Below are 20,176 nucleotides of genomic sequence, written 5' to 3' on the forward strand. Positions count from 1 at the left end.
CCAGCCAGCCAGTCAACCAACAAACCAACCAACCAACTCTAGTATTGAATATAATTCGTCATGCGGCTACATTCTCTTTCGTGTGTGCATGCATGTACTGTAAGTGTGTATTAAGGTGGTTTAGATGGGGTGGTGGTAGGGAGGGATAAAGTAAACGATTGGTGGTGCTCGGAGGGGATGATAATGAACTTTTTAGTGATCATTGCTGTTGCTGTGGTTGCGAATTGTATGTGTTGTTGCTGCCGTACTGCAGTCGCCTACTCTTAGAAAACAGCCTTAGTTATTAGTTTTCTACGCGAGTGCCCGTCAGTTAAGTCAGTCTCCATATTTAAAACGTTGTTTGTGTGTGGTGCGCGGTTTTTTTTTGTTTTTACTTTTTTTCTTTTTTTGATTTTTGCAAAATTTAGTGTTGGAAAATGTTTCTATAAAAAAAAAATAAAAAAAAAATAAATAAATAAAAATAAATACAAAAAAAATTTTTTATTTACGAAAAAGAATAGTTTAGAAAAAATTTTCCTTCAGAAAATTGCCAAAGTTATGTGTGTTAGTTAAACTCAGCATCATCTAAGCACCTAAGCATTTAAGCATCTAAGCATCATTAGCCCTTCTTTTTATATATAGTACGTATGTACGTTCGAAAGTGTTTGGATGTGTTTGTTGCTTATATAGAGGACATTTCGTTGGTATAGTTATGCGATGTTTAATGCGCGTGTTGTTGTAGTTTTTTTTTTTTTGTTTTGTTTTTGTTTTCAAAATAAATTGGTTTGTCTTCGCGTTTTGCCATAAAATGCCTTCGTTTAGTTGGTGAGATATGTGCCATTGTTTGTTATTGCTATTGTTATAGTTGTTATTGTTGTTATACAAATTACGAATTCTACCCATGTACTTGACAATTGCAATAGGGTAGTGTTAACCTAGAACGCCAGCCTAACTGTAGTGCTCCAAATTAATTTAAAAGAAATGTTTGCTTTTCTTTCTCTCTTGATTTTTAATTCTTTGCAATAATTAAAACTTTTTAGACCGAAAAGTGCACAATAATAATAATTCTAATAAATAATAAGTGATTTATAAGACGAAAATTTTATAAATATTTTAAAAGTGATTTCAGAAAAGTGCGAAAATTATTAATAATAATATCTTTAATAATATCGTTTGACGTCAGGTTTTCCTCTGTTGTTGTTGTTGTTGTTGTTGTTCTTTTTCCGTTTGTTTGTTTGTTTGTTTTTTTTTTTTGGCAGAAATATTATTAAAATCTTGATTTAAATACGGAAAAAGAACCAAAAAAAAAAAAAAAAAAAAAAAAAAAAAAAAACAAAAAAAAAGATTTTCGAACAAAACCCTTTCACCTAAGCCAGCTACTAACGCGCGTCTACTGTTCCTGAACTTGCTCGTGGGAGAAGCTTGAGTGGATTATATATTTTGCTTTTTCTATTTCACCTAATATCTCGCCTGATTTGCTTTGGCAAATAAGGGTAAGTTTCGCTTTCGCTGTTAATATTTATTAATAATATCTCAGCATATAATTTCCTTCATATATGTCTTTCTGCTATTTATTAATTTATTTATTTATTTATTGGCTTTGGTAATTAAATAAATAAATATGCAGACAAATGTGTTGTGTTTTGTTGGCAAACATCATAAATATAAAAATTTTGTTAGACTTTGTGTCGCTTCTTATCCGCACTGACGATATACTGTATAAAAAATATATATAAAAAAAATTTTTTTTTTTAATTACTCTACATTAGAATTTCTCTTATCTTAAGTAAGATATATACATATACATATATATATATATATTTTTTTTTTTTTTTAAATACTTTTAAAATTCGTTATATTAGGAAAAGCGTGCGTATACTTAATGTAAAAATATGAGATAAGAAAAATGTAATTTCTAATATGAAGACCAACACAGCACATATCGCTGCTGGAAGTAAAAGAAGATCTCTAAATTTCGCTATTGGATATTTTTCTTTATCGCCACAAACACTCAGTGGGGTATACAAGTTTCCTTCGTGGAATAACGTTTTTCTTTGGTGTTTTCTTCAACTTTCAATTATTCACATTTTTAAAGGAAGTCGACGATAGTATCCCCCTTTCTATACTGCCTAAGATAACCAGGGGAAAAACATTATTACAATTATTAATTTCCATCAGACGTGCGAAGCATTTGCGTTTTACTTTTTATCAAATTACAATTTCAATGCAACTGCTTACTTGTGTTTTATCGTAATTGCGCTGCCTTTTTAATCGGCCGACCAGGATAGAAGCAATGCGCGTCCGTTAGTCTATCAATGTATACAGAGGGCTCAGGCTTACACTGAATTATGAACTATTAGGACGTTCGACGAATATTTTTTCGCTATCGGGGCTTTCGTATCCTTTGATAACAAATTCCAATGAAATATTTTGTCACAATTAAAGATCGATTTTAATAAAACATATTGTTATTTGAAACATGTGAACGGTGTGAAGGTAAGCTCGTTTTGTCTTTCCAACAGTAAGAGCAAAAATTATTTATCATAGTCCCTATAAAGGACGGCCAAGGACAGTTGCTCTCTCTCTCTCTCTCTCTCTCTCTCTCTCTCTCTATCTATCTATCTATCTATCTATCTCTATCTCTTTCTCTCTCCCTCTCTAGGTTTGTAATGTTTAGGATTATAAAAATTTTGTTAGAAAATTGACCTCTTGACACGTAAATATACATGCATACCCCTTGCAGACATGCGGTTAATGTGAAGATCACCCAGAACCACACACTCGATAGGCAGAGCACTTACAATCTTTAGAATATATTAGGCCTCAAATTTCGAAGAGAAAAACACATTGCCAGATTCCAAAGAGAAACACTACGATACTTTGGTCGACAATTCCTGGGGGCTAAGTAAGATAAGAACACATTTTTTGTGAATGCGTCCTCATTTTTTGAACATAGTTCCCTACAAGGACGCTAGAATCAATTCAAGTCTTCTTTTACTTTTCGATGCTTTTTTTTTGAATGAGTTCGCAAAAGCTTCGAAAAGAACGCAATACTCACAACAACAGACAATATTCTTATGCTCAAGGTCTTATGCGAAATAGTAAATACGCCTTTCGGGGTTTTGACGTTTGCGTTAGTGAAAAAAGATGTTGGGCTTTTTGTGATACCGTCTGGCGTAATCATTGATTTTGGGCGCTCGTTTACGTTCAGCTAACTGTAGGGAAACTAGTATTTTTGACGGAGAAATATTGGCACAGTATAGTTTCAAGCGAATGCCGCGTTTGCGCAGTGTTTTTTCTTTTCAAAAAGCAGAGTTTGATCGACATACGATATTCAGGTTTTTTTTTTATTGTTCGAGGAAGTAACGAAAGTGGTTAAACTGATTCGACCCGGTTAATGAATTATGATGTAATGACATAAAATTTCGACAGACTTTGAGTATCGTAAATATGTAAAAGTAACCTAAGTAGGATTGACATTTATGTGTCAATTACGAGAATTATTGGTCGATTTGTTATTTGCTCTAAGGTAAAATAAACTATTTAGAATTGATATAATGTCCGAAAATATGAATAACATTTGGCTAATTAAGTGTTTAAAATAATGTTGTTAACGATATAGTTAAAAATATTTAAAAACCTCGAATTATTTATTTACACAAAGGCCTTCCGACGCGCTAGCTTCAAGAATGCTTTCCCCATGCAGTTCAAGAGAATTCAATTCTTTTACTTTTTACATTGGCATGTAAGCTTTAGACGCGCCTCCTCATCAGAATATTTGAATATCACTGCCGCCGCCACCACTTTCTAGCTGGGATATCAATCATTAAGTGAGGGAAAGTAAATTTTATCTCATTTAAAAATTAAGATTTCAGTTTATTTCGTGTACCTTTTGTTGCCATTAAAATTTTGAAAAATATTAATATTCGTTAGTCAGTATTCGTTACATCCGTTTACACGGACTAAACAAAAAAGTAAAAAAAAAGTAAAGAAGCCTAAGAAAATTCACCCAAAAATATTCTATAAAAAATCGTCAACTTTTGCCGTATACCTGCCTGTCTATAACTCTTCTTTAAAAATTTTATCCTGCTAGCGTTCCTTGAAGCGTTGCATTAAATGCCTTCGTTTCAGATTAGCTTTTTCCAAATCCAAATACAATTTATGTATGAATCTTATATCATTTATTTTATTGTATTACTTGGCAATTACTTGGCAAGAACATAATAAGTAAAACGTATTTTACATATATTTGACTTTTACGGCATTACACCAGCCAATGTCTAAAATCCGCCCTTTATTTTGAAATTTAATTTGGTTTCAATTCATTTCATTTCTCAAATAAATTTTCGCTTTTTAAAATTTTTGCATGCATATGTATGTATGTGCATACAATAGTTAAACGCTTGCACAAACACGCATACACGCGCCCATATCTACATATATATACACATATTGCGTTATCTCGTCTTCAAACCAAACCGATTCATGGTGAAGTTCATATAATCAGCTGTGATTATGAGACGAATTAATGATAATGTGTACCTTGCCTGTGTAGTTGTGCGCAAAATGTGTGAGTACTTTGGTTTGCGTTATCAGAATGTAAAGGAAAAAACTGAAAAGAAAAATAAAAAAACAAAAAAAAAATGAAAAAAAAAAAAACGCATTTGCAAATTATTGCACCATATAAAAGCAATAGCAACAACAACAACACGAATAACAATACCAATATACGATCAGTGGTGGTCGGACTTAGATAACTTACTTGATTTGTTTATTTTTATTTCATTTTTTGTTTTTTGCTTTTTTTCTTTTTCTTCATGTTTAAGTGCACAAATGATAACAGAAAATACTTAATATAATGTTTTGCATGGTGCATGTGCATATGTTTATGTGTAAATGTGTGTGTATGTATGTTTATGTGTGTGTATGTATGTATGTATGTATGTGTATGTGTGTGTGTGTGTGTGTGTGTGTGTGTATGTGTGTGTGTGTATGTGTGTGTGTGTGTGTGTGTGTTTATATATATATATATATATATATGTGCATATGTGCTTACCAGAGACTTTCTGCCATATATTTATTAACGACTATTTCATCTGAATTGTGGTGAAAGGTGAAAGGAATTTGCGCGTAGAGTGTATGTGTGTGTGTGTGTGTGTGTGTAAAAGCAATTTAGGAGAATTTCAACGATTAAAACAAATTGAGTTTTTTCATTTTTTTTTTTTTTTTTTTTTTTTTTTTTTTTAGCCTCAATGTGGGGTATATATTCATATATGTTTGTAATAGAAGTCGGAACAATCGAAGCTAATCTGGGTTAATGGTTTAGTTAAGAAAATTGAGTTTAACTATTTCAAGTGATACATAAATATGTATAAATACATTTTTATACTTCATTACGAAAGGGTAGTTAAATGTATTGAGTTAACACACAGATGCAGGTGCAGTGGATCAGTGGGGAGATTGCTAAAGTAATGTATACCGTTACATGAGCGAGCTTGCGGGAGATTTTGACAACTTGAGATTATTTCTGATCATATCCCTCAGGCAAGTTATTGTCAGTTTCTTGCTGTTTAAGTAACATTGTTAAAATTCCATACTAAGACTAACTGAGAATTGGCGTGAATTGAAAAATGTGGCAAAAGTTATAAACCAAAAAAAAAATAAAAAAATATAAATAAATAATTTTTTTTTTTTAATAATTTCCTTAACAGAGCTGTATCTAAGTGCATCCTATATCTACAACCAACAATTAGCCTATATCTACCTTTTTTCGTAAACTTGATATTGTGTCTCTTTTTCTTCTCGTTTAAATTTTGATAAAATCGATTCGAAGGAATTGCAAGTAGGAAGCGAACAACTCATGTCCACGTCTAGCGATAAAATCAAATATTCAAGTATTTGATTCGCAACCTTCTTCTACACCACACCATAAACGAAACGTATGCCTCTCGGAAGAAAACAAAACGCATCTCTTGAACAATCTTTTTGAATCCGAATTAGATTATCTTGATTTTCTTAGTGTTTTCCCATTCCCATTAGAGAGTGAGGTACGTCATCGCATACTTAAGAGGCTTGAATATTTTACGCATATGCATCGTTTATGTCCGTGCTCTTGATGAAGCAGAATTCTTTTACTTATAACATTCGAAGTAATTAAATTATGAACGCATGCAAGAATCATTGCCGAGATCACTCTTATTTACTCAAATTTAAAAGAAGTTCGTCTTCGAAATCGATCAGCGCTAATAAGTTAAAGCATTTCTATAGCATTTTCCGATACTCGCTTGAGTTGATGATTAAACAACTGGTAACTGGTAACTTGCTTAAACTAAGCTGAGTACAATTTTTTTTTTTTTTTTTTTCGAATTTTATTATCTTCATTTTCGTTCTTGCCGTTTAATTTAGCAAAACTCGTTTAACGATCGTGGCCCTTCTAATTATTGACAGCTTTTCAAATGCATGACAGAACGCATAAATCAAGCTATTAATGTAGAAAAAAAAAATAAATAAATAAAGCAAAAAAACCCCTTCTTAGTAAATAATGGAAGCAAAATTAATAACAGAAACTTATCAAAGCGATAATTATACGAGTCGTACGTAACACATTGAATTTACACTAAGGCGAACTCCGGATGCCTTTCACACCAAGTTCTTTCTCGTCTTACTTTTTTTTTTTTTGTTTTTTTTGGTTCCACGGCAGGAAGCTTGTGTTCGTTGCGAGCAATATTCGAAAATATAGAATTTCGTATAATATATTAAGCAGTTCTAGCCGCCCGATTCCATAGTTTCTATTCGTTCGATTCAATCAGTACTGATCGATTCTGAGTTGAATTATCTCAATGACTCAGAGTCAGAGTGCGGGGAAGAAAAGCTTCGAATATTTTGTTTGTAGAGAAAGAAACAAAGTTATGCAGAAAAAGCTTTAGTTAATTGATGCAATTAACAGATTGTATAAATAAATTTTAATAAATAATATAATGTAAATTGCTTACTTACTTAGAATAGAAGACAACAGAACACAACACAACACAACACAACACAACACAACACAACACAACACGATGATGATAACGTGCTTATAATGAATGTTTGAAAAAATTGGAAACATACTGTTATGGCATTTCAAAGAAGCGCCCATACACTACAAAATGAATTCAAATATAGCGAATATACGGTTTACGGTGTACGCTTTCGATTGCGCATACAAAGTGGCAAACATAGAGTAGCTATTGAATGATTATGAATGCAATTACATATGTCTTAGATTCAATAAAAGTAAAATGCATTAGTGACAATTGACACGTTTAACCGTCAATTGACCAGCTTTTGGTGGGATTGGTGGGGTTGATGGGCTAGCGGTAAATTGCTTTGCTTTAAATGCCGATGGTGATGCCGATGCATAAAAATAGAGTTTTCCTTTGCCAAAGATTGAACAAACACAAGCAAACAGAGCCAGCCAAGTCCCTTATAGTATATAAAATAAATGAACACACGCGTATACATGCTTCGTGTGTTAGTAGATATATCTCAGAAATGCACCAGCGTGTGGCTAGTTGCGAACAAAATATTATTTTGCAGGTGTTTTTCTTATATATCGTTTTCCTCTAGCTTTCTCGTTTTAACATTTGTGTAATTTTTTTTTTTTTTGCTTTTAGCTAAGAATAAAATATTTTGTAGAAAAATTAATGTAATATTATTTGAAAAAATAAAAAAAATATAAATAAATAAATAAAATAAAATTATAAAATATTTCGCGTAAATAGTTTAGCTAAAGCATCAAAAAACAAAAAGGTCTAGAGTTTTAATAAAGTTAAAAAATATAATTAAAAATTGTGCTCCCTTCAGTTAATTTCAGTTGCAAAAAATTAGAGCAAAATAGAACAAATAGAGGAGGTACTGGGGCAATGGTTAAAATTTAATACCACTCATGTAATGATATTAGTGTTGATCGTAAGTGTTGTTGCTGCCGTCATAAAGGTAGTTTGCTGCATTGTTGTTGTAATTGTTGTTTTTGCTATATATGTGAGATGCCAATTTGCGTTTCATTTTAGACAGCGCTCACTTTTGTAACTAACACCGTGCACACATTTACCTTTACATATGTATGTGCGGACTGATTACATGCCTCCTTCATCGCTTCAAAGAAAAAGAGCTGGTGTTTATATTAGCTAAGCACATATACACAGACGTGTGTGTGTAAAAAATAAGAAAAAAAAAAAAAAAAAAAAAAAAAAATAGGGTAGTGAGTAATTTAAAAAAACCCGATTTTTTTAAAAAAAAAATAAAAAAAAAAAAAAAAAAAAAAAACAAACATGGGGTATAGCCTTTGAGAAACAGCACAAGGAATGAAAACAAAAGCGATAATAACAACAACAAAATCAAAGCAACGTAAATGTTTAATGCAGCGTATCGCATCACAACAAATTTGCATTTGTTACACGAGAGAGATACATATATATAAGAGCTCAAACACATGCACACATATGACGCACATACACACACGTCTAACTATTTATCTACTACTATAGTAAGTTTGCACTCACATGCATACTTCCATACACTCACTACATGTCTATACTATTCTATATATATATATATATATATGTACATAATATATTGTAGATTTGTAAATTGTTGTTGTCGCTGTTGTTTTTGTTTTTTTAGTTTCACTAAGTTGCGGTTATTCTTTTGTTGTTGTTGTTGTTCTTGTTGTTCTTGTTGTTGCTTTTTTGCTATGGTTGTTGCCGTTTTAACGCTATACTGCTCTCATCAGCCCACACCTTATTTGTAGATCTCGTACAATACATTAAATAGATTCATGCTTTTATTGTTGTTGTTGTTGTTGTTATTACTACAGTTCATAAACTAGTCTAAAGAGTAGATCACACTATGAGATCAAACGAAATATATATGTATGTATATGTGCATGTTAGTGTCTAAGCTTTTATTAGGTGCATTGCGTTGAATAATTTCCCACGATACTCGAAAACCATTACCATTACCATTACCATCATCGTCGTCGTCATCATCATTATCATTATCATCATCATCATCATCATCATCATCATCATCATCGTCATCATCATCATCATCATCATCATCATCATCATCATCATTATTATTATTATTATTATTATTATTATCATTATAATCATTATCGTCCTCATCATGATTATTATTATCATTATCATCATCATATTTATAAAGAGCAACAAACAAAGCAAAGAATAACGTATAAAATAAATTTTCACTCCTTTCATTTGCACCTAATATCATTGGCTTTCATTTATACCGCATATAATTTTCGCTAATTTCTTCTAAGCATCTCGCGCATGATGGCAAAGCAAAAGAACAAAACGAGAAAACGGAAAGCAAAAAAAATAAATAAATAAATAAAAAAGATATATGTACAATTTATACTAAAGACGCCACGCAATAGATTTGATATCGTGATCATTACAGTCGTCACCATTATCGGCCATACCTACTATTAATATTATCATCATCGTCAACAAATCGCTGTTACAATCCATTGTTTCAAAGTTTGCATTACTGGCAACCTTCACAGAGGCGTCCGACCTTTGCTAACATCCTTTTATTTTATTGGTTTTTCCCATTTGACTGAAGTTCTTTTGACGAAACTTTTTTTTTTTCTTTTTTTTTTTTTTTTTTGTTAAGTTACACATATCTAACGCATCTGTGAATCCGCTTAAAATAGTTTACAAACATGAAATACAGATCTTATCAGGCATAGCTAGTGTACTTTTGAACAATATGAGAGTCCGTCTTGATTGTTCTTGCTCGTTGGATAGAACATGCGTTGGAAGTGTCGAAAGATGCAATCAAGGGCGTATGCTTTTTGAAGCGCTGCAAAAAATGCTTCAGTACAACCAATATCTATACCATGTTCAGCGCCTTTATCCGGCCAAAATTCGGGTATAAGTCGCATGGGTGGGTGGGAATGTTTGAATTTTACTTAGAGACGCTCAGGTGGTCATGGATAGAGAAAGCGTATCCAAAACTCTCAATACTTTCGAGCGTCGGTGTAATGTAGGCTCTGTAGTGTTCATATAGACAGGTATATCCACGGCAGGTGTGATAAGGGGATAGAATAAACTTGTCCACCAATTAAGTTCTTTAAAATCATTCGTCCTAGTATTGCCCGTGCATCACACGGCGCACTATCGCGGCTCATTATTCTGTAATCGCATTGTGCGCTTCTGGAACATTCTACCAACTGGAATCCTTCCTGCCGCGCTTGACGTTTGCACGTCGAAGTCAAATGTGCACAAATACAATTCCCTCTTCCAATTCTTCTCTACCTACAACCGCTCTCCCGATCATCTTCCTTGCTGCGCATATAGAAGACATCCCCTGAGTTGTTGGTAATATACAAAAAAAGAACAAAAAAAAACACAAACTTATATTTGTCTTTGGCTGAATATCAGAGAGAGATTCGTCAATTTCTACTAAAATTTAAAAATTATAAAACATTTATTTTAAGATCTGGACGTCTCAGTTAGACGATCAGGATGATTTTTTCGTTTCACTTTTTTGATAACATATCCGCTATAGATTGTCAAATATAGTTTTCTTTCCGCTAAACACGAACTTGGTTGTAAGAGAACTATATCCGTTTGCAAATTTCATCTGTAATCTAATTAAATTGTTATTTCCTGTTTCAGTTTCTACAACACTAACAGACAATCGAGAGTCGCATAAAAGAGAACTAAAAAGATTGTAACGTGCATTTAGAAGCATGACTAACACGCGTTAAAAACCCTAAAGAGAAGTTTAATAGCTTTCGTGTTAGACAGATTTGAAAGTTAAATATCAGTCAATCCGGCATTTTGGTTATTTTTGAAATTTCACTCAAGGACAATATAATTTTATATTCGATTCTTATATCTTCTCATGCGCATATCACTACATTCACGATTAAATTGATAGCGATGCTCGATGATAAAAAAAGAGTGTAAAAATATATTCTTCTAAAAGCCACCTAAGGTTGTAACTACTTACACGAGTCGTAACAATACGAAAGTTACAACATCTTAACCTCAACTTTATACATTACATTACAACTACACGCATTTTTAAGCAGACGAGAGAAGACCTACATTCATTGGAAAGAGCGTACAAATCTCTTTCCTAAGACTGTCTTAATATGTAATTACGTCTTAGTTAACATGGGATTGTTGGTTAATCGGTTATTAAACTTAAATATATAAACACATTATAGCGTGGCAGCGTCGACAATGAAATAGCTTTCCATCACTTCCCTTGCTACAGTTAGTTATGTAACACCTTTTCAAAATAAATGTAAACGGTACATAGGAAATAGTCAAAAGAATAGTCCGATCCGAAACATTTTTAATAGCGTTTGTCTTTGGTGCCAATAGATGCCAATTTACCAAATTTCATTAAGATATCTCGAAAATTGCCATCTGTAGGTTAAAGCAGAAGAATAGAGGACCGATAGACGGGGAGAGAGAGAGAGCGAGACAGACAAATTTAAATGAATGTAGAAAGTGATTCCGAATGGGTCAGAGTCTATGTTAACTTCTTGGTAGTGTTGCATACATTCACACTAAATTAATATACCCTTATACCACAAGTGGTGTCATCTATGAAAATAAAAGTAAAAAAAAAAAAAAGAGATCGAATTGTGGGTATTTTCCTTTCAGGATCTTTGTTTATGGCAATATTCTCTCTGAGAAGTCGATATTGAATGACTTATAGTAACCTAGATTGCGTAGATTTCATTTCCTCTGTACCGCGGCGCAGGAATAGCTACAGGCTGAGGTAATTTTTAATATAAATTCACTTGCAGTATTTACAGTTATTTAAGCAAATATCAGGCAGTATAAATGCTAATAACAGTTATTGGGCGGGCAAGATCGACATATTTATAACCCGAGTGTCTTTTTGATTCAATAAAATCCAAATTTTCCATAAACAGACTAAGAAGTTGAAGTTTGATTGGGAAAAAAAGGAAAATCCGAATCATCACCATCCCTTTCCAACTTTATATGATATCTACGGACAGACATTTGCAAGGAATATTTCATTTTACTACAAACGTTGAGATAATGTCAGCGCACACCAACCTATGGTAGTAAATATAAAAATCAATTTCCTTTATGACTCATGGTCAGCTAATGATTAATGCGATTGATTTTTTTTTTTTTTTTTAAAAATTTTTTTTTTTTTTAATTTATTTTTTTTTTTTTTTTTTTTTTTTGTCTAATTTACGTTTTCTAATGGGGCTACCATTCATTTGTCAATGTATGAATAAATTTTCATTGCATGAAATGTTTCTAATATTTTCTCTTAGTACGAAAGTTTATAAATTTTCTATCGGATATATGTATATATGTATAATTATGTGTTTACGTTTGCAACGCATAGAAAGAGACAATAGAGACAGTTTTTGTCAATGTGTCAATAATTTGTGAAAAAAGATTTTGAACTGATTTAACCTCATTATCTCATTTATTTACTGCCTTCTATTCTCGTCTGTAATCGTTATTAGAAATTTGTCAAAAAAAAAAATAAAATATCTTTACTTAATTTGTACGAATAAAGAAAAAGTTTGCAGCGTTTTTTCAGCAACCTTACCTCCTCCGTAATCTTTCATCATTTTGAAGTAAAAAATCTTTTCTCCTCACTACCATACAGCCTCGCCGTGAAGTCAACCTTACACTATATCTTAGCAGGCGAAGATCCGGGATATACTGTGGAATAAAGTTTTCGAGCACTTTGGCGGAGTCTACGATTCACGATTACCTCACTATCCCTCACTATCGTAGATCAAGCGGTAACATTATCGTTTTCACACAACGAAATTCAAAAATTCCTTTAAATTCCTTTACTAGGGTTAATAGCAATGAGTAGGAAGCGCGAAGAAAAATAGAAAATCTTAAGCAGTTTTCTCCAATCATTTTGCTCTAAGGCAGGAGCTTTCTAAACTGAAATGCCGAACTTTATTTAGAAGGAAAGAATAAATTTTAACAAATACAAATTAAAATATATGTGAAGCGTGCAAGTTTTACCTCACAAGATTGACAGTTTCTTAAATGCTTCTATGAGTTAAGTCCACAAAAATATTATCGGAATATGATACGAGAAAAATCTTTGCATAACTGTTGAGTAAAGCGTTAAAGAGAATCTCCTATAATGTTTGGATAAAATTTAAGCGATAGTCGATTGTAAAAGTTCATACCGTGCTATCTGGATGAGTGTAAAAAAGAAAATAAATTTTCACAATACAATCGAGTTAAAAAGAAATGATGCATGTCTTGTAAGCGATTTTCGAGCAAAGTTGAAAAAATTGAGAAGAATTGTGAAATGTTTTTGGTCAAAGGAATACCAAGTTTTTAATTAGCGACAGTATTCGATGGAATGTGTAAAGTTTTGCACAAATGATTACCAAGTTACCAAGTGAAAGTTACACTCAAAACAATAGCAAGAATGTTGGGGCAAAAGGATACTGAGTTTGCGTATCTTATTTCCCACGCAAGTAGGAAGGTTCGTGTAATCGTACGATAGAAGAACAAGTTTTTATTTTAGTAGATGGTAAACATTGTGTACGGAGAGAGAGAACTTTCTTCATAAAAATGCATTACAAGGAGGCTGTATAGTAAGAGAGTAGTGAGTACTCATACGTCATTTTATCTCATCTTCGGATGAAAATATGCCGACTAGTAAAATAGTGACTATGAATGAAGAGAATTTCGAGTTTTAGGAATTTATTCGCAAGCTTTGGACGAGCTTTGATTAAAAAAATGTCAAAGGCCGAGCATTATGCTCGTATGTTAGAATGTTTCTGAACATCTGTGGCTTTATTAGGTCCCCTTTACGTTGATCGTTGACAGTCAGACTTTGCGAATGAAATAAAAAACAAAGCTTTTCAATCTCTTTATTGCAGGCCAATAAACACTATTATTACCATTATCTGTAATATTTGAGCAATAGGGGAAATTATATACCTGATATTTTCTCGGAAGTGCCAGAGCTGCAGTTCACAATTCTTAGAATTGTAAATTTCAAAAGAAAAAAAAGGCGAATTATATTCACGGAGAAGATTACAAAAGCTGCTTACATAACGCTATAAGGCATTGGCTTAGTCACAACGGCTAGGAAATTGTCTACGGGTGATATAAAAAAGAAAAAAATGAATAAATGTTGTACGATTTTGAATAGGAAGATAAAGAGAAAATGTGTCAAAATTTCTCTTTTACACCCCTACACCACTTATGGTACGTACGAGTATGTCTTAAGTTTGTGCGGATGTATGCAACATGCAAAAGGAGTTGAGAACGATCCATCTTTTGTTATACCGATTTATCAAACCTTATCTATCCGCCTGACCCTCTTGCATTTCTCTACTCAGCCTGTTGGTCGTAATTTTTGAAATATTATAATGAAATGAGCTGCACTGACGTGTTTTGACCCAAGCACGAACCCTGTTGAAAATGATTAGGATCGGCGAACTTTTGCGACCACTTCCCATATAAATTCCTATTTTTAAAAGATCATTCTATGAAAAACTATAGGATAATGCAATGCAATATCGTGGTGCCTGGTCATAAGGCACGGTAGTAGTTCATCTTTTTAATCTTATTGTTATTTAATATATTTTTTTTTGTGCATACATGCATACATTCTTTTATTATTTTCGTTGTGCTTTGAACAACCTATCAATATTTACCTCAATTTATCAGATATAAATTTTATGTCAGCCGTGATGGTTAAAATTGTTCAAAACGTTAACGATTGTTACAATAGTTTTTTTTTTTTTTTTTTTCTTAAATAGTGAGCGCAAGAAAATTGCCTTAAGATGAATACATTTGTATGCATATGTAAATGTTTGTGTAAATTATAGAAAAAAGTAAAAAAGAAAAAGTGAAGAATATGGAAAATTCTCACACCTACACATGTTCGCACAAAATAACAATCATAATAAAAATAAATAAAAAAAAAATAAGAAAAAAAAAAAATGAAAAACGCACGCCATGCAGCAGCATGTGTTATATGAGAGATTGCTTATGAAATTCCTTTGTTAGCAATACGTGTGTTTTTAAGTTAAACTAAAATAAATAAATAAATAAATAAATAAACATATATGTATACACATATATTATAAATATTAAGGAAAAAAAAAAAAAAAAAAAGTGACAACATTGCGCGCCAGAAAAGTTTAAGTGTGTGTACGACCAGATTTCTATATCATTGAATGAATTTCTTATGAAAGCAAATGTTTGCTTCTTATAGTTTATAAAATTTAAATATTTTAAGATTTACTTGAGTTTTTAGTTTAGTTTTCAAAACTTTTTCGTTTCTTTCTCTTTTTTTTTTGTTTTCCGTTTTTTTTTTTTTTTATGTTATTTTTGTTTCATTTCATATCTCATTATAGCCAAATATTTTGCATAAGATGTGTGTTTTTTGAGCTTAGCAACGAAAGCGAAATATGTACGCGTTCGTCATTCATTTGAATTTCGTAAAAATATTGGGTTTTTTTTTTTTTTTTGTCTTATTTGCTGTTTGTTTACTGTTGCTGTTGTTGCCGCATTGCCGCGTGTTATGCGGTTTGAAGACGTCTATTAATGTTTTGCAATAGGTGTCAATCAATTTTCAATCTCTGACATTCAATGTTATGTTATTTTTCATTTCAATTTTTCTTTTGAAAAATGTTAATTTTTTCTTTTTTTTTTGTTTTTGCTTTTTTTTTTCTTTTCTTTTTCTTCTATGATTTTACCTTCCTTCTTGCAAATGTGTGTGTATGCAATTGAAAACTTGCTTGGTGTTTTGCTTATATATATTATTGTTGTTGTTATTTTTTTTTTTTTTTTCTTTTTTTTAAATCATTTTGCCAAACCTAAGATTTATGATTGATATTTAACACGCATTCCTCTTGATTTACGTGCGATGCATAATGAATAACGTTTACGTAAGCGTAAGCATATGTAAACGATTGGTGAAACGATTTGCAATTTGAATTTGAAAAAAAAAAATATATGTATATATATATATATATATATATATATATTCTTAAATGCGTGGGTGTAAAACTAATATGAAAGACGCGCCGAGATCTACTTATTAACTCTTCTCAATTGCGCATTTTACTAAAAATATAATACTATCGCGGAGAAATGTATCTGCGTATGCATCTATGTGTTCATAATATATAATTGTATATCGTATACGTACGTTTATACGCATGCATATACTCTTGTGTATGTGTGTGTGTGTGTGTGTGTGTGTGTGTGTGTGTGTGTGAAATATTCTTTACTACCCTCTCAGAATTACAATTTTTGTTTTGAAGAAAAAAAAATGTTTACTCTGAAGTTATGCATATCGAGTCAATCAAAAACTTAAGGCTAACTAATGAAAATTAATCAATGTCGCAGACAAACTTTGAAATGCCCTCCATTTCGATAGAGGGCTCTCTAGCTTAGCTGCATTGACATTGGAATGTTTTTTCGGGGAAAATATATAGAATTCCTTAGTCACCTCTCGTTCTTATCCTTCTGCGAAAGGGAAATGAATCTTTGCGTGATCCTTGTTTCTCTTCGAATTTTCAACGATCAAAGCTCGAAAGTAAAAGTTGCTTTAAACAAACAAATAATTATATCAGTAATTCATTATGAGTTTCCTCTGTGACTTATTAGATGGAAAGGTTTGCAAAAATGGGAATAAGGATCTTGTGACTTTGCACTACGTTACGAATGAAAAATGTGACCTCGATAGATCGATAAATCCCTATCGGAGGTTTTAATAGTTGACAAACAGTCTGACACCAAAATAAAACCCATAGCTTAATCAACAACAACGAAAACCTCACAACCATTTATATCCTTAGGCTAGACAGACAGAAACAGTTATTTATTAATGAAAAAATTCTCTCCCAAATAATAAATTAATTAATGCAAACACTAGTGCATAGTTAATAAGCTTAGTTTCATGTTAGTTAACATAGATGCACGAACGCTATGAATTCTACGAATGGCATCATCAGCCTATTGTTGACCTTCTGAAGACAAGAAATTTAGCAAACTTGTGCTTACCTCAAGTAGTTGCATCAATTTTCTAACCGATTCCAATTGATCGATATATAAATATATAATTTTAGAATAGCTAAATAACTCTGGGAAAATCGGGTTTATAAAAAATATTGAATAAAGCCATGCGTGAACTGACATGCACTTCTCTTATTTGTAAGTGATCGATAGTGTTGAGTCCCATAGTTCACCTTTGGGCTCATGTTATTCCTGTGCTTTTCTCGCTTAACTATCGCAACTCGAAGTTTATTGAAACTAATGCAACTGTTTCACTTCTAATATCCAGAAACTCCAATTGACCAAACGTTAAGTTTTTTCGAAATCAGTTTGCAAGAGATCGGATCGTTCTTTGAAAAGGGCACTGCACAGAAACTACGTTCGCTAATGGTCATCACTGATATCAATTGAAAAGCGAGCAATGGTTCGTAAATTCTCATCTCTTATAGATTTTCAATAAATTTTACATACACATTTGATAAGATAAGAGACAAATCGTATATTAATAAAGGCTACAAAAGGTACGATTTTACGTTAATAAATGAAATTTGAAACCACAAGACCTTTTAAATAACGTAGATAGGAACTGTGAGTAGCCAAAGTCGTCCCTCGCTTTGGCCTCACAGTTTCTCCGTCTCTGGTGGGGGCGGGGGCGGAGAGTGCTAGTTTAAGATAGAGAATAAGTTAGGGACTAGTTAGAGAGTAAGTTAGAGTATAAGTTAGGGAATAGATTAGAGAATAAGAATAGGGTAGGGATAGCAGAAGAATAGAATAGGAATAGATTAAGAGTAGATTAAGAATAAATTAAGAATAGGGTAGGGTGTGAGAGCCTCTAAGTAATGACATAAGCCAAAATGGACTTTTAATGGTTATAAGTGAAGTTAGTGTGGCCTAAGGCAATTTAACTTTTAAAGGTAGAAAATGAAATCCTCGTTTTTTTTTTTTTTTCTTGCGTATTTACAGATGATCTCGCGAATCCCATAGACCAATTGATTGATTCTTGAAATTAACCCATTGACAGTTGAAATGATTGAATCCAGATTAAGTTCGATTTTCTAGATAAAATTTCAAAATTGAATTTCATCCACACACATACAATATATATGTATACATTCAATAAAAATTATTGTATGCTTATTATTACTAGACATAGCTATCAATTCCCAATCTAGTTCGTGTGGATGTCGCATGCGGCCACATTGACTTTTATGGCCGTATAATTAATTAACTATTTTCTTAATAGAATAAATATTTCTTTCACATTAACTCGTGTGATAGTAGAGTAGTTTTCGCAAAGAATATCTTTGAAGACGACGCACTGATATGTTTACTTCAGGCGAGTCATAAGAGACACGAAATTTGCATTTTGTTGCTTTTTAAACTTTATTTTCCATTTCATTATTATCAGCATTATATGAATGTAAGATGATGAATACCGTTAATTATTTCACCCTTGAATTACTTTCACCCTCTCACTCAGTTGCCTGAATGCATGAGCTAACTAAAAAAAAAAAAAAACGAAAAAAAATCCCTTGTTTTTTTTTTTATCCATTATTAACATACATATGTAGTTTATAGAGTATCGCGTGCTGCGGAAGTTAACGGTTCAAATCCAATTAATTGTGAAAAGAAGGCACTTTCGGTCACTTCAGACGTAAAGACACGCACATACATACACTTACAGGTTCGGTCATGACAAATATAATATTATTCTGATGCATCTTAACACAGGAACAATGAGAGAGAGAGAGAAAAAACAGATCATTTATGGAAAGCAGCTGATGCACGCAAATTGCCAAATTCACCAAAAGTGATGACGGCAAAGCGGAGCAGAGCAGAACACCCTTATAAAATTTTAACTACATTTAACACTTGCTTTTTTTTTTTTTCTTTTTTTTTTTTTAAAAAAATTTGGTTTTTTTTTTTTTTTTTTTTTTGGCAAAAATAGGGTTAAACAGCTGCTGATGATTAAATGTTAAATGTCCATAAAATTTGGCAATAAAGAAAACACCATAGCGATGAGTCGTCGTTTGGTGTTACAATTGCCAAAAAATGTTGTTTTTAAATAAAAAAAAAAAAAAAAACATTTGTTTTAATTTACCGTTATTTGCACTTAACACTGTCTGCATACGTAGAATACGAAAGGTAAACCCTTTTTTTTAACTTTTTTTCTTTTCTTTTTTTTTTTTTTCTTTCTTTCCCATTTGGTATAAAACAATCGAAAGGAAACATTTGAAAATTAATTAGCAATTTCTGCTTTAATTGCTGATTTATCCAGAAGATGTTTAAAAGAGTGAAAGGCAAACTTAATTTACGCGATAAAAATCTAGTAACAAAATATTTTCAACTGGAAAGCCACATGTCCTGATCATGGTTATATATATATATATATATATATATGTTATGATGTAAAACAGATAAAGAGTAACAGAGATAGCGAAAGAAATGAAACAAGAATAATAAAAAAGAAAAAAAAAGAAAAAGAAACAAACTTCAGTTTAAATGATCCTTAAAAATGAAATTAGGTCACCAACACATCATTGTCATCATTGACTAGGTCGTTATCGTTTTGTGTGTTATTGAAAGCCAAAAAGAAAGAAATGAGCAGATGGTTTTTTGTTTTCCTCTCTTACCGATTATTGATCGTTTGTTTGTTTAGAGGCACATGCCAAAATATGCATGTGTATATGTGGCTATATGTATGCATACAGGAACTTTTTAATATAACAAAAATTTTGGCGCGTTACCATTTAAAAGAGATATAAAATTGTTGTATCTTTTCTTTTACATACATTTACACAAATGTGTTATAAAAACATTGGCTACAAATTTATGGAGAATAGTAGACAGTAATAAAGATACCTATTTGCACATATTCAAATATACACATATATATATATACGAATATACATAGGTATACACACGCACAAACTGCACATGCCTGTAATGTAAAAGGACAACGGACCGAACATATATTTTGCCATAATTTATTGATTACATTAACTTACTGAAGGACAAATGTTTTTCGAATTCATTCGTTTACATTGGCAGAGTTTTGTTTAAAATGTATGCAAATATGTTGCCCGGAGTAGCAAGGCCGCTACGTGAATATATATAAATATATATGTATACAT

General features: G+C 31.9%; 1 protein-coding gene across 4 annotated transcripts in view; it reads left to right on the plus strand.

Moving 5' to 3' along the window:
- Positions 1–20,176, plus strand: part of LOC119642658 (serine-rich adhesin for platelets) — a 327,583-nt gene that overhangs the window by 81,509 nt on the left and 225,898 nt on the right. For 2 of the 4 annotated variants that reach the window (XM_038041891.1, XM_038041903.1), the window contains exon 1: positions 1,239–1,472. The exons of the other annotated variants lie outside the window; for them this stretch is intronic. The gene's annotated coding sequence lies outside the window, so the exon portion shown is untranslated. Of the gene's footprint in view, positions 1–1,238; positions 1,473–20,176 lie in introns of those variants that run through there. 4 annotated transcript variants of the gene reach the window in all.

Source organism: Glossina fuscipes, unplaced genomic scaffold (genome assembly GCF_014805625.2).
Source record: "Glossina fuscipes isolate IAEA_lab_2018 unplaced genomic scaffold, Yale_Gfus_2 0, whole genome shotgun sequence".
Lineage (NCBI taxonomy): Eukaryota > Metazoa > Arthropoda > Insecta > Diptera > Glossinidae > Glossina > Glossina fuscipes.